The sequence below is a fragment of the Mauremys reevesii genome, linkage group 14, assembly GCF_016161935.1.
Source record: "Mauremys reevesii isolate NIE-2019 linkage group 14, ASM1616193v1, whole genome shotgun sequence".
NCBI lineage: Eukaryota > Metazoa > Chordata > Testudines > Geoemydidae > Mauremys > Mauremys reevesii.
Genome location: NC_052636.1, coordinates 19,477,865 through 19,496,989, shown reverse-complemented (window position 1 = coordinate 19,496,989; position 19,125 = coordinate 19,477,865). Strand labels below are relative to the sequence as shown.

The window sequence follows — 19,125 nt, the reverse complement described above, 5'->3', positions numbered from 1 at the left end:
TACTCCCATAATACAAGAACTAGGGGCCACCAAATGAAATTAATAGGCAGCTGGTTTAAAACAAATAAAAGGAAGTTCTTCTTCACACAGCGCACAGTCAACTTGTGGAACTCCTTGCCTGAAGAGGTTGTGAAGGCTAGGACTATTACAGGGTTTAAAGAGAACTGGATAAATCCATGGAGGTTAAGTCCATTAATGGCTATTAGCCAGGATGGGTAAGGAATGGTGTCCCTAGCCTCTGTTTGTCAGAGAGAGTGGAGATGGATGGCAGGAGAGAGATCACTTGATCATTGTCTGTTAGGTTCACTCCCTGGGCTGCTTCTGCTCTACAACTATAATTGTCTTTTACACCAAAATCACTAACTTGGCACCCAATTCCATGTACAGTCCTAGTGGATGTCAGGCACAGGTAACTTTTGCCTCAGGGTAGCTTGTTGGCATCAACCCTCTCTCCCCACCTGGAGCTGATGAAATTCCTGGCTGGAGGGACACACGCTCCTACAAGTCAAAGGAAAGGAGCTGAAAGAAAAGATCACAGGACTGACCCCAAAGAAGGGTGAGCTGCAAAAGGCAGAAGCAGACAACTCAGCTGGCAGAGCTGAGAGACCACGGTGAAGATGGTGCAAAGATCACTATATTGGAATTAGCAAATGTGATTTTTAAAAAACAAATCTTTAGGAAGCCCTAATAAAGGCATTTCTTACAGTTCTCTCCCATTTGGATTTTCTGATATCTAATAGGGAATGACATCTGATTGAAGCTTTTCCCAAATGCAGAGCATGTGTAGGGTCTCTCTCCACTGTGGATTCTACGATGTCTGACAAAGTCTGAGTGCTCAATGAAACTTTTCCCGCACTCAGAGCATGTGGAGGGTATCTCTCATGTGTGGATTCTCTGATGTGTGATAAGGTTTGAGCGCCGACTGAAGCTTCTCCCGCACTCAGCGCACGTGTAGGGCGTCTCTCCTGTGTGGATTCTCTGATGTCTGATAAGGTGTGAGCGCTGACTGAAGCTTTTCCCGCACTCAGCGCATGTGTAGGGCTTCTCCCCTGTGTGGATTCTCTGATGTGTGATAAGGATTGAGCGCAGACGGAAGCTTTTCCCGCACTCAGCGCACGTGTAGGGCGTCTCCCCTGTGTGGATTCTCTGATGTTTGATAAGGTTTGAGCGCCAACTGAAGCTTTTCCCGCACTCAGCGCACATGTAGGGCTGCTCTCCTGTGTGGATTCTCTGATGTGTGATAAGGTTTGAGCGCTGGCTGAAGCTTTTCTCGCACTCAGAGCACGTGTAGGGCGTCTCCCCTGTGTGGATTCTCTGATGTATAATAAGGCTTGAGCGCTGACTGAAGCTTTTCCCGCACTCAAAGCATGTGTAGGGCGTCTCCCCTGTGTGGATTCTCTGATGTGTGATAAGGATTGAGCGCAGCTTGAAGCTTTTCCCGCACTCAGCGCACGTGTATGGCATCTCCCCAGTGTGGATTCTCTGATGTCTGATAAGGTTTGAGCGCAGACTGCACCTTTTCCCGCACTCAGCGCATGTGTAGGGCGTCTCCCCTGTGTGGATTCTCTGATGTGTGATAAGGCTTGAGCGCTGACTGAAGCTTTTCCCGCACTCAGAGCACGTGTAGGGCGTCTCTCCTGTGTGGATTCTCTGATGTGTGATAAGGTGTGAGCGCTGACTGAAGCTTTTCCCGCACTCAGCGCACGTGTAGGGCGTCTCTCTTGTGTGGATTCTCTGATGTCTGATAAGGTTTGAGCGCTGAGTGAAGCTTTTCCCGCACTCGTGGCATGTGTAGTTTGTTTCTTCCAAGTTGATTCTCTCATGTGTAATAAGGTCTGAGTGGCTACTGAAGTTCTCCTCTGGCCTCTGCTGAGTCTCAGAGGCTTTTACTGTTTCTCAGTGCACAACTCCTGGAAACATTCCCTTTGGGTCTTCCTGATAACGTCCCATGTGGTGCTCCTTGCTCAGCATCTTCCTGCTGCAGTTTCTGCTCCTCATTCTCACGCACCATCCCATCGCCAGATGGGAGACAGAGAAGAATCAGACATAGGTCACTCCTGTGCCTGAGAGAAAGGAAATCTCAAGACAGGAATTTTAAAAGGGATGAACAAACCAAAATATGTGCAGGAGAGATCAAACCTATCAGGAGCTGATTTTCCCCAGAGGAGAGACAGAAGGGATCAGTTTTGGTCTGCATTTTACCAGAACATGCAGGGAAAGTGGGATCAGGTAGGGATCTGCTGCCAGTTGTTAGTCAGGATAGGTGGGAAGCCATGAGTGACATCTGCCTAATTATTCCACATCTGCAGGGAACAATCCTGAACTTGGAGAGCTCACAAGGTCTTTGTAGGGCATCCCGAATGTTTTCTGTATTCACGGACAGTTTTGACTTGCTTTAACCAAGTCCTCACCTGTGCAGGCAGCTCTTGGAAGCACTTCTTTCTCAGAACCCTGGAGGTCCAGGACCCACGGCTCTTCCCCTCGTTCCAGCTGGGAGACCACATCAGGTTTGGAATTTAGAAACCCTATGCCAGACAAAGAAAACAAGGAGGTCGGTGGAATTTGTGGGATACTTGTCACAAAGAATAGTCCATGGTTTTAAGCTCAGATCATTTTTAAGCAGTAACATCCCAAGGCCAGCTTCCTTGGCTCCAAGTGGCAGGAGAGTTATTATTATTATTAATCATACGCATTACCTAGTGCTAAGGACCAACTAACAGTGTGTCTCCATTGTGCTAGGCACAGTACAAATGCAGAATAGTAGATGGCCCATGCTCTGAAGAATTTACCGTCTAAATAGACAAGACAGACACAGCACGGGGAAAGGGGTAGAACCCTCTGTTAGAATGGCGATATTCAGGCCTGCCTGCAAAGCCTATATTTTAAGAACTTAGGCGTATTTTTATCACTTAGCTAGTTACAGGAGTATGAAAACAAAGAATCAAAATCACAGTCTGCCTGTGAATGGGCCTTCTCTCACTAGGATAGCCTGAGGCCTTGTTCTTAGGCTAAGGCCTTTGGCTAAGCAGCAGGGGCAGCCATAAGCTGGGAAGCGAAGGGTCATATCCTCACATCCCAAACCAGTCACACTGACATAAGGTGCTAGTGGGCTGTTCGGAACTCGATCCTGTCAGATCTTAAGATGGTTAAAGAAACCTTAATTTGATAGCATTCTGTCTGGCAAGAAATCCCTTATCAATGGTTGTGGTTGTGAAACCCTCATTTCTGTATTGCTTTATCTTTATGGCCACCACTTTTACATTGTTAATCAGTCTGGTTCTCTAATTGTTTCTCTCTCCTGTATAATTAATGTTGCCAGGTGTAAGTTAATTAGGGTAGTGGTTTATAATTGGTTAGAGCAGGAGTAGGCAACCTATGGCGGCACGAGTTGATTTTCAGTGGCACTCACACTGCCCATGTCCTGGCCACCGGTCCAGAAGGCTCTGCATATTAATTTAATTTTAAATGAAGCTTCTTAAACATTTTAAAAACCTTACTGACTTTACATACAATAGTTTAATTATGTATTATAGACTTATAGAAAGAGACTTTCTAAAAACGTTAAAATGTATTATTGGCACATGAAATCTTAAATTAGAGTGAATAAATGAAGACTCAGCACACCACTTCTGAAAGGGGCCGACGCCTGGGTTAGAGAATTATGTCACAATATGTTAGAATTGTTTAGTTAAATTTCAGCACAATGATTGGTTAAGGTATAGCTGAGAATATTACTCTATAAATGGGGTCAAACAGGAGGGGAAGGAAATTGGAATCATAGAATATCAGGGTTGGAAGGGACCTCAGGAGGTCATCTAGCCCCACCCCTGCTCAAAGCAGGACCAATCCCCAACTAAATCATCCCAGCCAAGGCTTTGTCAAGCCTGACCTTAAAAACCTCTAAGGAAGGAGATTCCACCACCTCCCCAAGGAACCCATCCCAGGGCTTCACCACTCTCCTAGTGAAATAGTGTTTCCTAATATCCAACCTAAACCTCCCCCATTGCAACTTGAAATCATTACTCTTTATTCTGTCATCTGCTACCACTGAGAACAGTCTAGATCCATCCTCTTTGGAACCCCCCTTCAGGTAGTTGAAGGCTGCTATTAAATCCCCCCTCATTCTTCTCTTCTGCAGGCTAAACAATCCCAGTTCCCTCAGCCTCTCCTCAGAAGTCATGTGTTCCAGTCCCCTAACCATTTTTGTTGCCCCCCGCTGGATGCTTTCCAATTTTTCCACATCCGTCTTATCGTGCTGGGCCCAAAACTGGACACAGTGCTCAGATGAGGCCCCATGAATGTTGAATGTTGATTAGGGGGAGAACGGGAACAGGGACACAGACCAGGCTCTGCGGCATCAGAGCTGGGAAGGAAACACTGGGGAACAGACTGTATCGGCATATAGAGATAAGCCCGACTGGCGTGAAGGGCTTGAATATGTAATCTTATAGGTGTAAAAATTGTACAGACTATACCACCCTGTGACATCATCGACAAAGTGCCCATTTGTGCCTGGGTAGGGGCCCTGCTCTGGGAGGGAGGATGCAGCAAGGACTCAGGATCGGTGGCCGGGGTCGCTGTGCATAGAGATGGGGAGGTTATATGGGGAGGGGGGTAATGAGTGGGAGAGGGAGGTCAAGAGTTAAAATATTAATATTTGGGGAAAAAATGTATAATAAAGTGAAACTGAACAGAAATAAAACTGGAGTGGAGGCTCTAAAGCAACAAGGCTTCGGTAGGGATTTGGGGTTAAAGGTCTGGGATCCCCAACAGCTCTAGATCCCCAAACCTCTCCTCCCTCCCACTGATGCACCCACCCCACTTCCTGGGTGCCCCTCCCCCACACTCCCCTCCCCTTCTTCCCATTACTTTCAGCCAGCACCACCTCCTGGCACCTTGGGAGCATCTTCTGTTCCCTCCTCGTCTCTCACAACCTCATCTCTCCTTTCTCCATCTTACCTCTAACCCTGCACACACCTTCCCCATGTCCAGGCACCACAGAATTATCTACTCCCCCTCTTCTCCTCCTCTCACATGGCTCTGTTCTCCTTTCACCTTTGGGCTCCTGAATGACAACATTATACTCTCTTCTATCAAAAGAGGAGCTCATCTGACTGTCACACAAGCCATGCATTGGTCACACACCTATTTACTCAATTTAGAATTCTACAGGCAGCATATTTTCCTCTTAAAATGAGAAAAAGGCATGAAAGCTACAGTTATTAATGCAGTTATGAATGTAGCCAATAAGGATACATTCAATGCCATTTTAAAATGTCTGATGGCACCAAAAAGGCACATGTCCAAAAATGATACTAGTGGGTGGGAGATAAGGCAAAAAAAGGGGGGGCAAGGAAACTTGTCAAAACTTGTATGATGAATAAAGGTATAAAGTTATTACTACTCAGGTTCTTCAGAGACCCCACAGCTTCTAATAACCCAGGAGACAGGACTCCTTACCCAGCGAGGTCACCGTCTCATAGTTCTCCTGCATGACATCCCTGTAGAGGGCTCTCTGAACAGGGTCCAGCAGAGCCCATTCCCCTTGGTGAAATACACAGCCACCTCCTCGAAAGTCACCAACTCCTGAAAGAGCAAGAGTCCAACACTCAGTACCTGCTGCCCCACTCACAATCCCACTATTCACGGAACAGCAGCACCAGGTAAATGGAAGCTCAGGAGGCACATGTTAACAGAGTCCCACCTCACCTTGCCTAGAGCAGCCAGGAAGCATCAGAGGGTAGAATGAGAGAACCTTTGCGTCTCCCAGCTGACAGATGGAGGCAGGGTCATCACATTTATCACATACCTACTAGCCAGAGTTTGATATAGGAGATGGGGCTGGCTCTGGACCCTACTAATGGCTCCTGGTAGGAAACACTCTCCAAATAAAATATAAGGAAGAAAAGGGAAGTCAGTAGTAAAGAATATTAGTTAGAACAGGGTAGGCAACCTATGGCACAGGTGCTGAAGGCAGCATAAGCTGATTTTCAGTGGCACTCACAATGCCCGGGTCCTGGCCACCAGTCCGGGGGGCTCTGCATTTTAATTTAATTTTAAATGAAGTTTCTTAAACATTTTAAAAGCCTTATTTACTTTACATACAACAATAGTTTAGTTATATATATTATAGACAGAGAAAGATCTTCTAAAAATGTTAAAATGTATTACTGGCCCCTCAAAACCTTAAATTAGAGTGAATAAATGAAGACTTCTGAAAGGTTGCTCACCCTGAGTTAGAAGGTCAGAATTGTAGAAAATTGATAAGGGAAGCTATCAGAAATCAATGACCAATCAATGAAAATAAGAAGGAAGTTTTGAAAAGTATATTAATCCTAACAATGGTAGTGATAAATTACTAGACGGAAATGGCAGAATTATCAAAAATAATGCAGAAGAGGTAAAAGTGTTCAATAAATATTTCTCTCCTGGATTTGGAGAGAAACAGATGATGTAAGTCATATAAGATGTTGACGCTGACAGTCTTTCCATCCCAACAATAACTCACGAGGATGTTAAACAGCAGCTATTACAGTTAGACATGTTTAAATAAGCAGGTCCAGATAACTTGTATTCAAGAGTTTTGAAAGACCTGGTGGAGGAGTGTGGAGGACTGTTAATGGTGATTTTAATTAGGACTTGGAACACTGTGGAAATTCAGAAGACTAGCCTAAAGCTAATGCTGTGCCAATATTTAAAATCGGTAAAAGAGATGACCCAGCTAATTACAAGAGTGTTAGTCTGATACTGGTCAAGATAATGGAGCAGCGAATATGGATTTAATTAATAAAGAATGAAAGGAGGGTAATATAATTAGTATCAATTAAAGGTTCAGAGACAACAGATCCAATCAAACTAACTGGATATCCTTATTGCATGAGATAAAAAAAGTTTGGTTGCAACTAATAGTATTGATGTAATATACCTAGACTTCTGTAAGGCGTATGACTTGGTTCAGCACAACATTTTGACTAGAAAACTAGAAAGATACAAAATAAACACAACATACATTAAATAGATTAAAAACTATGATTGTAAATGGGGAACCATGCTTGAGTAGATTTCTTTCTAGGGAGTCCCACAAGGATTGGTTCTTGGCCCTGTGTTATTTAACATTCTTATCAATGACCTGGAAGAGAATATAAAATCATCACCGATAACATTTGCAGTTACCACAAAGATCGGGGTTGGTGGTAACTAATGAAGTGTCAGTAGGTTCAGGGTTCAGCACTAGGAGTCTGGGAAGTTTTCCCAGCCCTGGCTAGAGGGTTATTTCCTGTTCCACAAAGAGGAAGTTCCATTCCCAACACCTTTGCCTTGAAATTAGGCCCTATCTGACACTACACCCCATATTCAGCATAGTGGTATGATTATCAAATGATTAGGACATAATTATGATGCATTTTGTGCAAGATGCATCATGTTCAGTGTCATTGGAAAAGTTATGATTTGCTGAATATGATTGTCCTATTTGTGTGCATGTATCATGTTCGTATCTGAAGTTATGGATATTGACTCTGTATCTGTATTTCAAATGTACTTACTCTGGATAACAGCCACAACGAGCCTTTCAGGTACAACAAAGAAGCCAGACAGTGTTCATGGCTCATCAACAAAGACAATGGACCATGGAAGAGCTTAGTGTGGAAGCCAGTAAATAATTAACAAGGTTTTGAAGAGATCTTAATGAATGTTAGTTAGCATGAGTTAGGTTAACTGTGACCCTGGTGACGTGAGGAAGCAAGATAATGTAAGACAGAGTGAATTGTGTGAAAGTTATTACGACCTTGCAATGTGCAGTCTTGCAGTCTTGTTTTTCTAGTGAGATAGCAGAAAAGCTTATGTATAAACAAAATGTATTTGTTGCTTTTTACTGTCTGTATTATTGCTAGAAATTGTCTGTAAAAGGTATAAAGGCTTGCTGTAATTGTTTACCAGTTGAGAGACCTGTCCAGGACCCTGTGTCCTATGGCACTCTCTCCCTCCATTGTAATTACTGGAGAAATAATAAAGTATTTAATTTTGCTGCACCCAAACAAAAAGCGAGAACTAAGTTTTTCTTCGACAATTTGGGGGCTCGTCCGGAATGGCAACGCCCACGGACCCACAGACAACTACTACGGATCATTCCCCTTCGAACCCCATGGCGCCACATGAGAGGTATGAGACCTTTTGAAATCTCTATTGGGGTATCGGAGGAGGATTTTCCGTGAGGACGTCTGTCTCCGTTGGGCTCACGCCATCTGAACTTATTGACTGTGCAGCAGGATCAGATGCAAAGTGGTATTGGGGAGAGGCCCCAATAAGGTTAGTTTATAGCAGTACTGGGAACTGCTGAGTTGGCCAAGGAAATGCATAAGGTAATGCATAAGGTAATGCATAGGTAAATGCATTAGAATGCACCGGTGCTGAGGGGTTTTTACCGCCTCAAGAGGTGGTTGTCATACCGCCTCATGGTATTGGTCCGGACCAGGTAAAGATGCATCATGGTTTTAAAAAAAAAAAAAAAAAAAAAGAGAGATAAAAAGGTTGAAAAAGGGTTAAAAAGAAAAAGAAAAAGGAAGAAAAAGAGGCCTTGGTGTGTGTGTGTGTACACCAGTGTGAGTGGCTGTTATCGGGCTAGCCCAGTAACTAGTGGATCTTTAGGAGATCCGACCCACGGTGGGCTGACTCAGCCTGGCATAGTCCGGCGAGGAAGCTGCCTGGGTCTAGGGGTGTGTGAACCCATCTTCCCTCCCCTTTCCCTTCCGTGTGGGCTACTGACAGTCTGATCATCTCCTTGGTTTTTGAGCCGCTAGCACGGACAGGACACCCTCTCTGTGTGTGTAAGTGGAAAATGGGTAAGGGACAGTCTAAATATTCCACCTCACCCCCTAAGGGTACCCCAGCATATTACATGTACGTACATTATGGTCCTAAAACCTGCAGGTATTTAAATGATTGGAATCTGTATACGCGTGAAAATTCATTTAAACAATGCCCATTAGAAGGTACCTTCAATTTAGATAAGATCATATATCTCAGTGGAGCTTTAATCACAAAGAAAAACCTCTGTCACAGTGTGAGCAATTTGTCTAGGAACAGGTTAATTTGAAATTCGGCTTAGCCCTGAGATAAAGGAGAAGTTGTTTTGTCTTCAAGGTCATGAATTAGTGCGGACTATGCTAAGTGCAAAGAAAAACTGCTTTCAGCCCCAGCTGCTTGTGGAAAATAGAAACTGAGGCAAACCAACAGCAGGAGTTACAGAATTGGAATTATATTTGCAAAGCTTAACTTCCCAGTGAGACATGTGTGAGTATTAAAGTGGTTTAAGGCTTGGGGCATTCATATTTTTCCTGAGTGATGTGGGAGCATTCCCAACACTCTCCATTGTTGTTTTATTATTTTAATGAAGCTTTAAAATTTGATTATATGCTCTGTCAGTCTGATCACCTGACATGAGGATAAATCAGTAACAGGAATTTGTCACAGTTTGGTGAGCAATTGCAGAATTTACACCATCTATCTGTTTTACCCTTGTTAGTTTATGTTTGCTTTGTTTGGTACTGTTGGTGTTTTGTGTTAAGAATAGCATGATTATAGGTGAGCTCTAATAGAATAAGGAAACACTATTTGGTTTTGGTGCACTATTTAGCTTTGGCTCTGTTTTGTTTAACCGGTTACTGTTGTTTTTCTGCTCTGTTCATTTGGGCGTTAGGTGTGTGGCGGAACTGAACTTCTCGTTCGTAATTCCTCAGGGTGGAAGCCATGTGTGCGATGAAGCTCTGAGGTTGTCCTGAGATTTTTACAGTCCCCCTGTAGCGGACAATATAATAGAAGTAGAAAAATTTGGCTTAGACTGTAATTTTCTTTGCTTTCTGTGTAATTTTCTTTTCTGTTTAAGTGTCAGCAGACAAATGGGTGGGTCTCTGGGTAGACCCCCAAAGGGGTTTGGATTATGTGTTAAGTGAATGGCCATGTATTTTTGCCCAGGTGGCAAGCCTTACTAGGGAGGACTCAGGTAGTCTTGTGAGTAGAAATGTTTTGGGGACAAGACCAGAAGGGTGGGGGCTAGTTGAGTAGCCCACCCTCCTAGCTAAGACCTGGTTGTGGAACAAGCTAGTGTCCATGGACGGGACGATTCAGTGAGGAAAAAAGGATCGGGCCCAGACGGGCAGGCAACAGACAGAGAGATTGGAAAACAGGTTGGAAACTTTTGAGGTGTAGTGGAAAGAAGGAGTAAGTGAATATAAGCATGAGGATTTCAAATACTCAGAAGGATATTTGGAATGGTGATTTGCATTGGTAAAGTGGCTGTTGGAAGGAAAAAGCAATTGATTTTTAAGGGAAAATGAAAAATTGACTCTGTGTTTGCTGGGGGGCACATCACTTGAACTTTGTGAAAATGCTAAAGAGAACAGTTTTTTGGTGTCTTTGACATGTTTGTGAATGAATTCAGGCAAAGAAATTATTAGATTGCACTCATTTGGCTATGAACAATTTTGTTAAATCAGTTGAAGAATGTATACAGTGCTATGTAATGACATTTTATTAGGCCCTACAGGCACTATAAGTGGTGATGTTTTCTTTCAGTGTTTAAAAGCAGGAGTTAAAAGAAAAAAAAAGCAAGCCGGAGAGCATCTGGGTTAATGCAAATTAACTAACTGATAAGGTAGAGGCCGCTGAACCAGAGCTGTCTAAGAAGCACATACGAGAAAATATGGGGTAATTCCTCTGTTTTGCCTAGAATCAACAAGAGTATTTGTATATTTTAAGTATTTAACTGCCCCGAAGGCGTGGACCTCTGTTTTTGTCTTTCAGATAATCAAAGAACATTAATGCCAGCTGCACAGCATTCAACGTACCTTGATTTACTGGCACAGTAAAAAATTATGTTGTGTGTTCTACGTTCTGTCTTGTTGTGTTTTTTTTTCGTGGCCAGAATTGTTGTGTTTAATATTTTCATGAGATGGTCTGATTTGACATCAAGCGAAAATGTTGCATTGCAATGCAGATACTTGTTTTGTTCAACTTAGAATACAAAGTGTTTAGTTACATCAGAAAATGTGATATACTAAAGTCTAATACATTTTCTTCGGTAAGAGAAAGAAACTACATTGGCCAAATCTTTTAATTGAGACTTGTTGTTAAAATTTGCATACTGACAGTCTTTGGAAGCAAGGACATGGAAAGTTAACCCACTCCCCATATTGTACAAGGGATCCTTCTGGCTACCTCAGACTTTTAGCCAGAGGGCTGGGGATGGTGGATAGCTATTGGACTAGAAGTTATATTAAGTGAACTTCTCAAAGTGGGTGTGCTTGTCCTGGCTTGTTCTTCCAAAGTTCTGTAATAAGGTTATTTTAGTGAAAGGGTATATGTGGCATACATTGAATGATAATACTTCTGTACTGTATAACAGTACTGTTTATGTGTTCATGGTATGAAAAGGTGTATAATTGAAGAGTAAAAGTTTCCTTTGTAGGTTAAATGGAAAAAACAACCAGAAAATGGCTAACATGCGCTGGCCCCAGTCAAGGACACCGCTTGGCTGCCTACCAAGGAAGGGGGAATGTTTGCTGCAGTTACACGAGATTGGTGTGCAGCGGCCAGCCCACTCTCCTCCTTGAGGACCTTTGTAAATATTCAGACTGATTTTATTTCGATGTCTACATGTTGTGGTTATGGATATGTATTTGTTTCAGTTGATGTATTTACCACTTGGGTTAAATCTTTTCCCAGCAGGAAAGAAGGTGTCAGGACTGTTGTGACAGTTTGCTTAAAGAGTTTGTGCCACGTTTTGCCATCCCTGTGGGTATCAAAAGTGGTCGTGGAATTCATTTTACTGGACAGATTGTAAAGGAGTTATGTGCAACTCACTGCCCTCACCACCCACAGTCTGCTGGGACAGTGGAACGCCGGAACAGGACTTACAAAAGTAAACTGGCCAGGATTTGTGCTGAGACACACTTAAAGTGGCCAGATGCCCTTCCTTTGACACTGATGTGTATGAGAACCATTCCCAATCGAACGACTGGACTCAGCCCTCATGAAATTTGACAGGACACCCAATGCTGACTACCAACTGCACCCCCACTAACCCCAGCTCAGATGGACATTCATTTGCTGGATAACATAATGCTTAAATATTGTCAGGCACTAATGAAATGTGTTAAGTCTTTTTATACACAGGTGATGGAAGCACTACCAAAGGATCCTGTGCAACCTTGCCACTCGTTGGAACCAGGAGCCTGGGTCTACATAAAGATCCATCAGCAAAAGACTGCCTTGGCTCCATGCTGGAAAGGCCCTTTCCAAGTCCTGCTGACTACCAACACCGCTGTGAAGTGCCACAGACTGACTGCTTGGACCCAGGATTCTCACTGCAAAAAGACCCCTCCACATCAGAAGAATTTTCCTATTGATGATTAGCCTATTCTTTCTTCTAGTTCTACTGTGCTTCTGGACAGCAGGGAAAAAGCTCCCTTGTCCACTGACAGACCAACTGTGCCTTTAGACTTTTCTAGAAAAAGCACAGCTATTACAGGGTGATATGTGCTGGCAACCTCTCCCCTGTAGGATGCTAAACCTTGATTGTTTTGGGAAAGGAGAAGAAGCACTCACTCCACTGACATTGCCAAAGTCCAGGAATTCCTGACTGAAAAGGACATTGAGAACTGACCCTGGTGAAGAAACAAAGAATTACATACTGGCAGGAAGAACTTTGTGGGACCCATGCTTGGGACTGTGGTATTAATTGGATTTTGGGGTTTATTCTACAGGCTGCGCCCTGTGTTCTGGATAAATCCTTCAGTATGTATTGCCCTCCCTTATTGGATTTTAACTGACATTGCCCTTATCCAGTTTTCTACATACCCAGATTGCTCACAAGGGGCTGCCATTAGATTAGCACAACAAAAGGCATGGGTTATTTCCTCTGGACAAAACGGGAATTGACCAGATCCCTGTGGGCTGGAGCCAATAGTGTAGTAGCCATTTGGACTACTCTTCCAGGCCAAGAACATGATAAGAAATTGGGGCAACTAGAAAAGGCCACTAGTCTTATTTTTGAAGCTCAGCTATCTTCAGTACAGGCTGGAATTGGTGAGTTACATGTCATTTCCACCCTTAGTTCTATGACCCAGAAGTTACTGACAGAGATGGTATTGAATATCACTGAGGCTGGGAAGGCATTGCAGTGGGATCTGGACTAGACTTGGCCCACTGCCCTTCCAGACACGTCAGGAGTACCATCTGATCTGTGGTCATGAAGACATACTTGGACACTTTCTGGATGGAAGTGTGGACATTCACAGTGCTCCTTCCAAGCATATGGACCGGTTAGGGTGGGTGTGGGCTCCCACATACCGAATCCTGCTGGGTCCATGGGGAGGATGCATGTGGAACTGAATTGTTTACCGAGACATCTGGGGAAATTAGACCACCTGGTATCTCCAACTGATTTCTAGACAGTACCCCTAGAATGACACCTGACATTTTGGATAAGAATAGAGAGTCAATGGACATTTTGGCCGTTAGAACCACCACAGCTCAGTGTATCTATAAACTGAAGCTAGGGGAAGTTGTCACTGTTTATGACAATATTTGTTGAGAGGGTGGAGGTCAAGGAACTACCCTGACGGGACACCCATTTTTTTTCAACCTAATGATAGCTGTGTGTGCGTTAATGCCACCACTTTACAAGATATACATATTGATCTTACCACTGCTGCAGGCAATTATATCATTTACTGGCCTGCAGATAGAATGCAGATAGAATATTGCAAGTAGCTCTTAGATTTTAGGTATATTTTGATTGGACTAGAATAATACCTGATCGGTTTTAAAATTTGCTTTCATTGTTACCAAAGGTTCAAAGAATCTCTGAATTGCAAGGGCAAATTCCCATGCTTTAGAATATATATCAAGCTGGAAGGAATGCCTTTCATACAGCTTATAGAGTGTTTACTTTATGTACTAGGTATGATGTTTTGTGCTTTGTGTTTGCAATTGTACAACAGCCCCATTATATTATATTATTCCTATGGGATTGTTATTGTTTGTAGTGTTGTTAGTTAATTTAGGATTATATTATTGTTGTTGTTGTTGTAAATAACGTAAGAATAGCAATACCTTTCATGTTCATGCTAATCATGCATTGTCATTACGTCCCATGACGGTTGACATGTTTGCTGTAGAATCTGAAGTCCATAGTTTCATGCGAATTGAGATTTGAAATTGTTTGTTGTACTAGAAGTACAAAAGGGGGGAGTGTGGAAGCCAGTAAATAATTAACAAGGTTTTGAAGAGATCTTAATGAATGTTAGTTAGCATGAGTTAGGTTAACTGTGACCCTGGTGACGTGAGGAAGCAAGATAATGTAAGACAGAGTGAATTGTGTGAAAGTTATTACGACCTTGCAATGTGCAGTCTTGCAGTCTTGTTTTTCTAGTGAGATAGCAGAAAAGCTTATGTATAAACAAAATGTATTTGTTGCTTTTACTGTCTGTATTATTGCTAGAAATTGTCTGTAAAAGGTATAAAGGCTTGCTGTAATTGTTTACCAGTTGAGAGACCTGTCCAGGACCCTGTGTCCTATGGCACTCTCTCCCTCCATTGTAATTACTGGAGAAATAATAAAGTATTTAATTTTGCTGCACCCAAACAAAAAGCGAGAACTAAGTTTTTCTTCGACATTAGCCTTCTTGTGAATGTTTCAGCCAGCCTATGAGTCATGGTTACTATGACTCAGCAGGACATGCTAGTGCATGTGACCAGACCATATGACACTAAACTCCATTTTGGTACCTGTATTTTTCCACAAACTGGACTGGGAACTGAGTTTGGAACAAAGGGGTCCCGCCATATGGAAAAGCTACATAAGGTGGGTGTGACATCATCTCTTGGCCTCATTCCGCACACAAAGAACTCCTGGAAACACCTGAGGAACAAAGACTGACCTGGGGGATGTGTTGGTCCCAGGGTAAAGGGATTTCTAGCTTGTGTATGGAAACTTGGGGGACTGCTTCTATCATCAGTCAGGGTGAGAAATTGCTAATTCAAATTCTATCCATCTAGTATGTCAGGCTTTTTTGAGTTTTTGGTTATTTGCTAAGTCATCTGCTTTGATCTGTTTGCTAACACTTATTGCTGGGAAATTGGCTGTTGTCTTCTCTCTCTCCTTGAGTGGCTTAGGTAAAGCACTCAGGTGGCTTAGTTGGGTGTATGGCGCCACCTGCTGTCGTGTTGGGTGATAACAGGGCCTGGAGGCTGGCTGAATCTCCAGCAAAGCAGTGTGAGAAGGTGTGATGGAGTAGGGGCTGTCTGTGTGGGAGATGGGAGAGCCGGGGATTACTTTAGGTGAGAGACAAGTGCTCAGCCTGTAACCTGAGCCAGGGAGCAGGGAGGGTGTCAGCACCTTTGCCCAGGAAGGTGGACAAAGGAAGGGGCCGGCTGGAGGAGGGAGTTTAGTTTCGGTTTTGGGCTGGGTGGTTGGAATTTAGGGGACAAAGCTTCCTGGACCCCACAGGCGCTTGATTGAGGGTCCTGGCTGTGCCTCCAAGCTCTGCTGTAACCTGCATTCCTGTTGTCCAATAAACCTTCTGTTTTACTGGCTGGCTCAGAGTCACTGTGAGTCCCAGGCAGAGGGTGCAGGACCAGACTCCCACACTCTGTGACAACTGGTGGCAGAGGTGGGATTTACTGCACCCGTGGACGGCGCTTCCTGCAGTAAGTGACTGGGGAGCAGTAAAAGAAAGGGACGAGTTTAGGGGTAATTAACCCTGGGAGTGTGTGACCAGAGAGAAGGAATTTGCAGTAACAGGGTCCCCCGGGGGATTGCAGCGAGCGGGCGGAGGAGTCTGTGGCTCGACCCTGGCAGAGAGGTGGTGACCTCAAGAAGGGCTGGTGCACTAGGGGTCTCACTGGAAACCGTGGGGAGCGGTGAGCACCCCGGCCTGTGAGTGGCCAGCAGGAAGATATATGCCAAGCGGCGTAAGTGCGACCTGGTGGAGCTGAGGGGGCTGCGCAGAGAGAGCCTCACCAAAGACCAGCTGATTGCCCAGCTGGAGGAGGGAGACCACTTGAATGAACTGATCCCTGTGTCTGAGGGAAGCAGCCTGGCAGATGCAGCGCAGGCCCCAGTGTCTGTCCCAGCTGGGAGTGGTCAGCCGGCAGCTATACCTAGGGGAAGGGCGGGAGGAGCCCAGTGAATACCGAGGGCACTGTGACCCCCCGAGCCAGCAGGAGATCCTCCCGGCGAAGCTCACCCCCCAGCAGGGGATCGTCCCGGAGACGCTCGGCATCCGTGGAGCGGAAGTGGCTGGAATGGGAGAAGGAGCTAAAACTGAGAGAGCTGGAGGATCGTGAGAAACAGAGAGAACATGACCGGGAGGAGAAAGCGAGGCAGCATCATCATGAGCTGGAACTGGTGAGGCTGAGGGGCAGTGAGCCCCCGGCTGCGGTGAGTGAGGGAGGGGCCAGGACTGCGCAGAGCTTTGATAAGTGCATCCTGCCCCAGCGTAAGGAGGGGGAGGACATGGATGACTTCCTGGATGCCTTTGAGATGGTCTGCGAGCTGCACCAGGTAGATCCTGTGGACAGGCTCCGGGTTCTCACCCCCTTACTGGACCCCAAGGCCGTGGCATTGTACCGCCAGCTGGGAGAGGAGGAGAAAGGGAACTACGAACTATTCAACTAGGCTCTGCTGCGCGAGTTTGGGCTGACTCCTGAGATGTACCGGGAGAGGTTCCGGAGTCAGTATAAACCCCCTGAGGTCTCCTATCTGCAACTAGCCGTCCGCATGGAGGGATACGCCAGAAAGTGGGCAGATGGAGCCCAGACGAAGGGGGACATGATTAAACTGCTGGTACTGGAGCAACTGTATGAGCGGTGCCCATCCGACCTGAGGCTGTGGTTGAGGGACCAAAAGCCGGAGAACCCGCAACATGCAGGCGGCTGGCCGATGACTTTGTGAAGAGCCGGTCGGGGGGTGGCAGGGAGGAGTCCCAAAGGAACAGGCCTGCTGCAATGCAGAGAGAGAGTCATCCTGGGACCACCCAAAGGGGGAATCGGGAGAACCCCCTCCCAAGGGGAACGCCCAGCGTCAGGGACAACCGACCAGCTCGAGGGGACCAACGGGACATGAGCTGCTATCAATGTGGCCAGAGGGGCCACATACGATCCCAGTGCCCCAGGCTCAAGGACAGACTGAGCAGACCGACCTCACACCGGATTAACTTGGTAGAGACCCAGCTGGACGAGGGGCAGCGTTCCCAGGAAAGGGGGACTGGCCGCGTACCACTGGCGAAGGAGGGAGGAGGGCCCCAGGCCAGTTCCTCTGGGGGGCTGGATGCTCCAGGCTCCGAGGTTTTGGTTTACAGGGTGGGGGCGGAGCTTTCCCTGCGGAGCGAGTGCCTTGTTTCCCTGGAGGTAGATGGCAGAAAGGTCACTGAGTACTGGGACACGGGCGCAGAGGTGACGCTGGCCCGGCCCGAGGTGGTGGCCTCAGATCGGATGGTGCCCAACACATACCTGACCCTGAGGGGCATGGGCGGGACCCCATTCAAGGTACCCATGGCGAGGGTACACCTGAAGTGGGGGGCCAAGGAGGGCCCCAAGGACGTGGGGGTACACCCATATTTGCCCACGGAGGTGTTAATGGTGGGGGAACCTGGAGGTCTGGCCCAGCAATGCCCGGGGTGCCCTGGTCGTGACCTGTAGTCAGAGTCAGAGTCAGCGCCCTGAAGCGGGAAGGTACTCTGCCCGAGGGGCAGGACCCTAACCTGGTGGGCAGGGAACGCCCAGGGACACGGCTCAGAGAGGCTGCGGCCTCAGACCCAGCCAGCGAGAGAGAGCAGGTCCCCATCCCTGTCCCAGCTGCTGAGTTCAAGGCCGAGTTGCAGAAAGATCCCTCCTTGCGGAAGCCCAGGGAACGGGCTAACCTCAGTGCGGTACAGACCATGAGGAGAGGTTGCAAGGAGAGGTTCCTGTGGGAGAAGGGGTTCCTGTACCGAGAATGGGCTCCCCCAGGGGAAGTAGAGTCATGGGGGATCAGGAGGCAGCTGGTGGTTCCCCAGAAGTTTCGCCACAAGCTGCTGTACCTGGCCCATGACATCCCTCTCGCAGGGCACCAGGGAATCTGACGCACCAGGCAGAGACTGCTACAGAACTTCTACTGGCCTGGTGTCTTTACCCATGTTCAACAGTACTGCCGATCCTGTGACCCCTGCCAGCGGGTGGGGAAGGCCCGAGACAAGGGGAAAGCAGCTTTGAGGCCTTTACCCATCATAGAAGAACCTTTCCAGAAGGTGGCCATGGACATAGTGGGACCTCTCAGCAAGGCGACCTGGTCGGGGAAGAAATACATTCTGGTGGTAGTAGACTTCGCCACTCGCTATCCTGAGGCGGTGGCCTTGTCCTCTATCGAAGCAGACACCGTGGCAGATGCGCTGCTGACCATTTTCAGCCGGGTGGGGTTCCCCAAGGAAGTCTTAACGGACCAGGGGTCCAACTTCATGTCGGCCCTGCTCCGGTGCTTGTGGGAGAAATGTGGGGTCCGGCACAACTGGGCCTCAGCGTATCACCCCCAGTCCAACGGGCTGGTGGAGAGGTTCAACGGGATGCTAAAGATGATGCTAAAAACATTTATGAACCAGCACCCGCAGGACTGGGACAAGTACTTACCTCACCTGCTGTTCGCATACAGGGAGGTACCCCAGGAATCTACTGGGTTTTCACCTTTCAAACTGTTATATGGAAGGCGGGTAAGGGGGCCCCTGGACCTGATGAGAGACGAATGGGAGGGGAAGGCCACTCCTGATGGAGAGTCAGTGGTGGAAAAACAAACTCCAGGCTGCCTGGGAAGGGCCCTTCAAGGTTGTCAAGCAACTAAATGAGGTAAACTATGTAGTGGAGCTGTCGAACCGGGCGCACCACCGCCGGGTGTACCATGTGAATATGATGAAGCCATACTAGGACAGGGGGAATGTGGTGTTGGCCATGTGTGGACATTGGGAGGAGCCGGGAGATGCCCCTTTAGTGGATCTATTCCCTGGGACAAAAGCTGGTTCCCCCCTGGAGGCGATTCCCCTCTCTGATCAGCTGACCCCAACCCAGCACGCTGAGATCAGAGGGGTGCTGCATCTA

The 19,125-nt window shown here is 46.4% G+C and overlaps 1 pseudogene; it reads right to left on the bottom strand.

Annotated features, from left to right (window-relative positions):
- Positions 1–756: 756 nt before the first annotated feature.
- LOC120381639 overlaps positions 757–19,125 on the bottom strand; it is a 318,539-nt pseudogene continuing 300,170 nt past the window's right edge.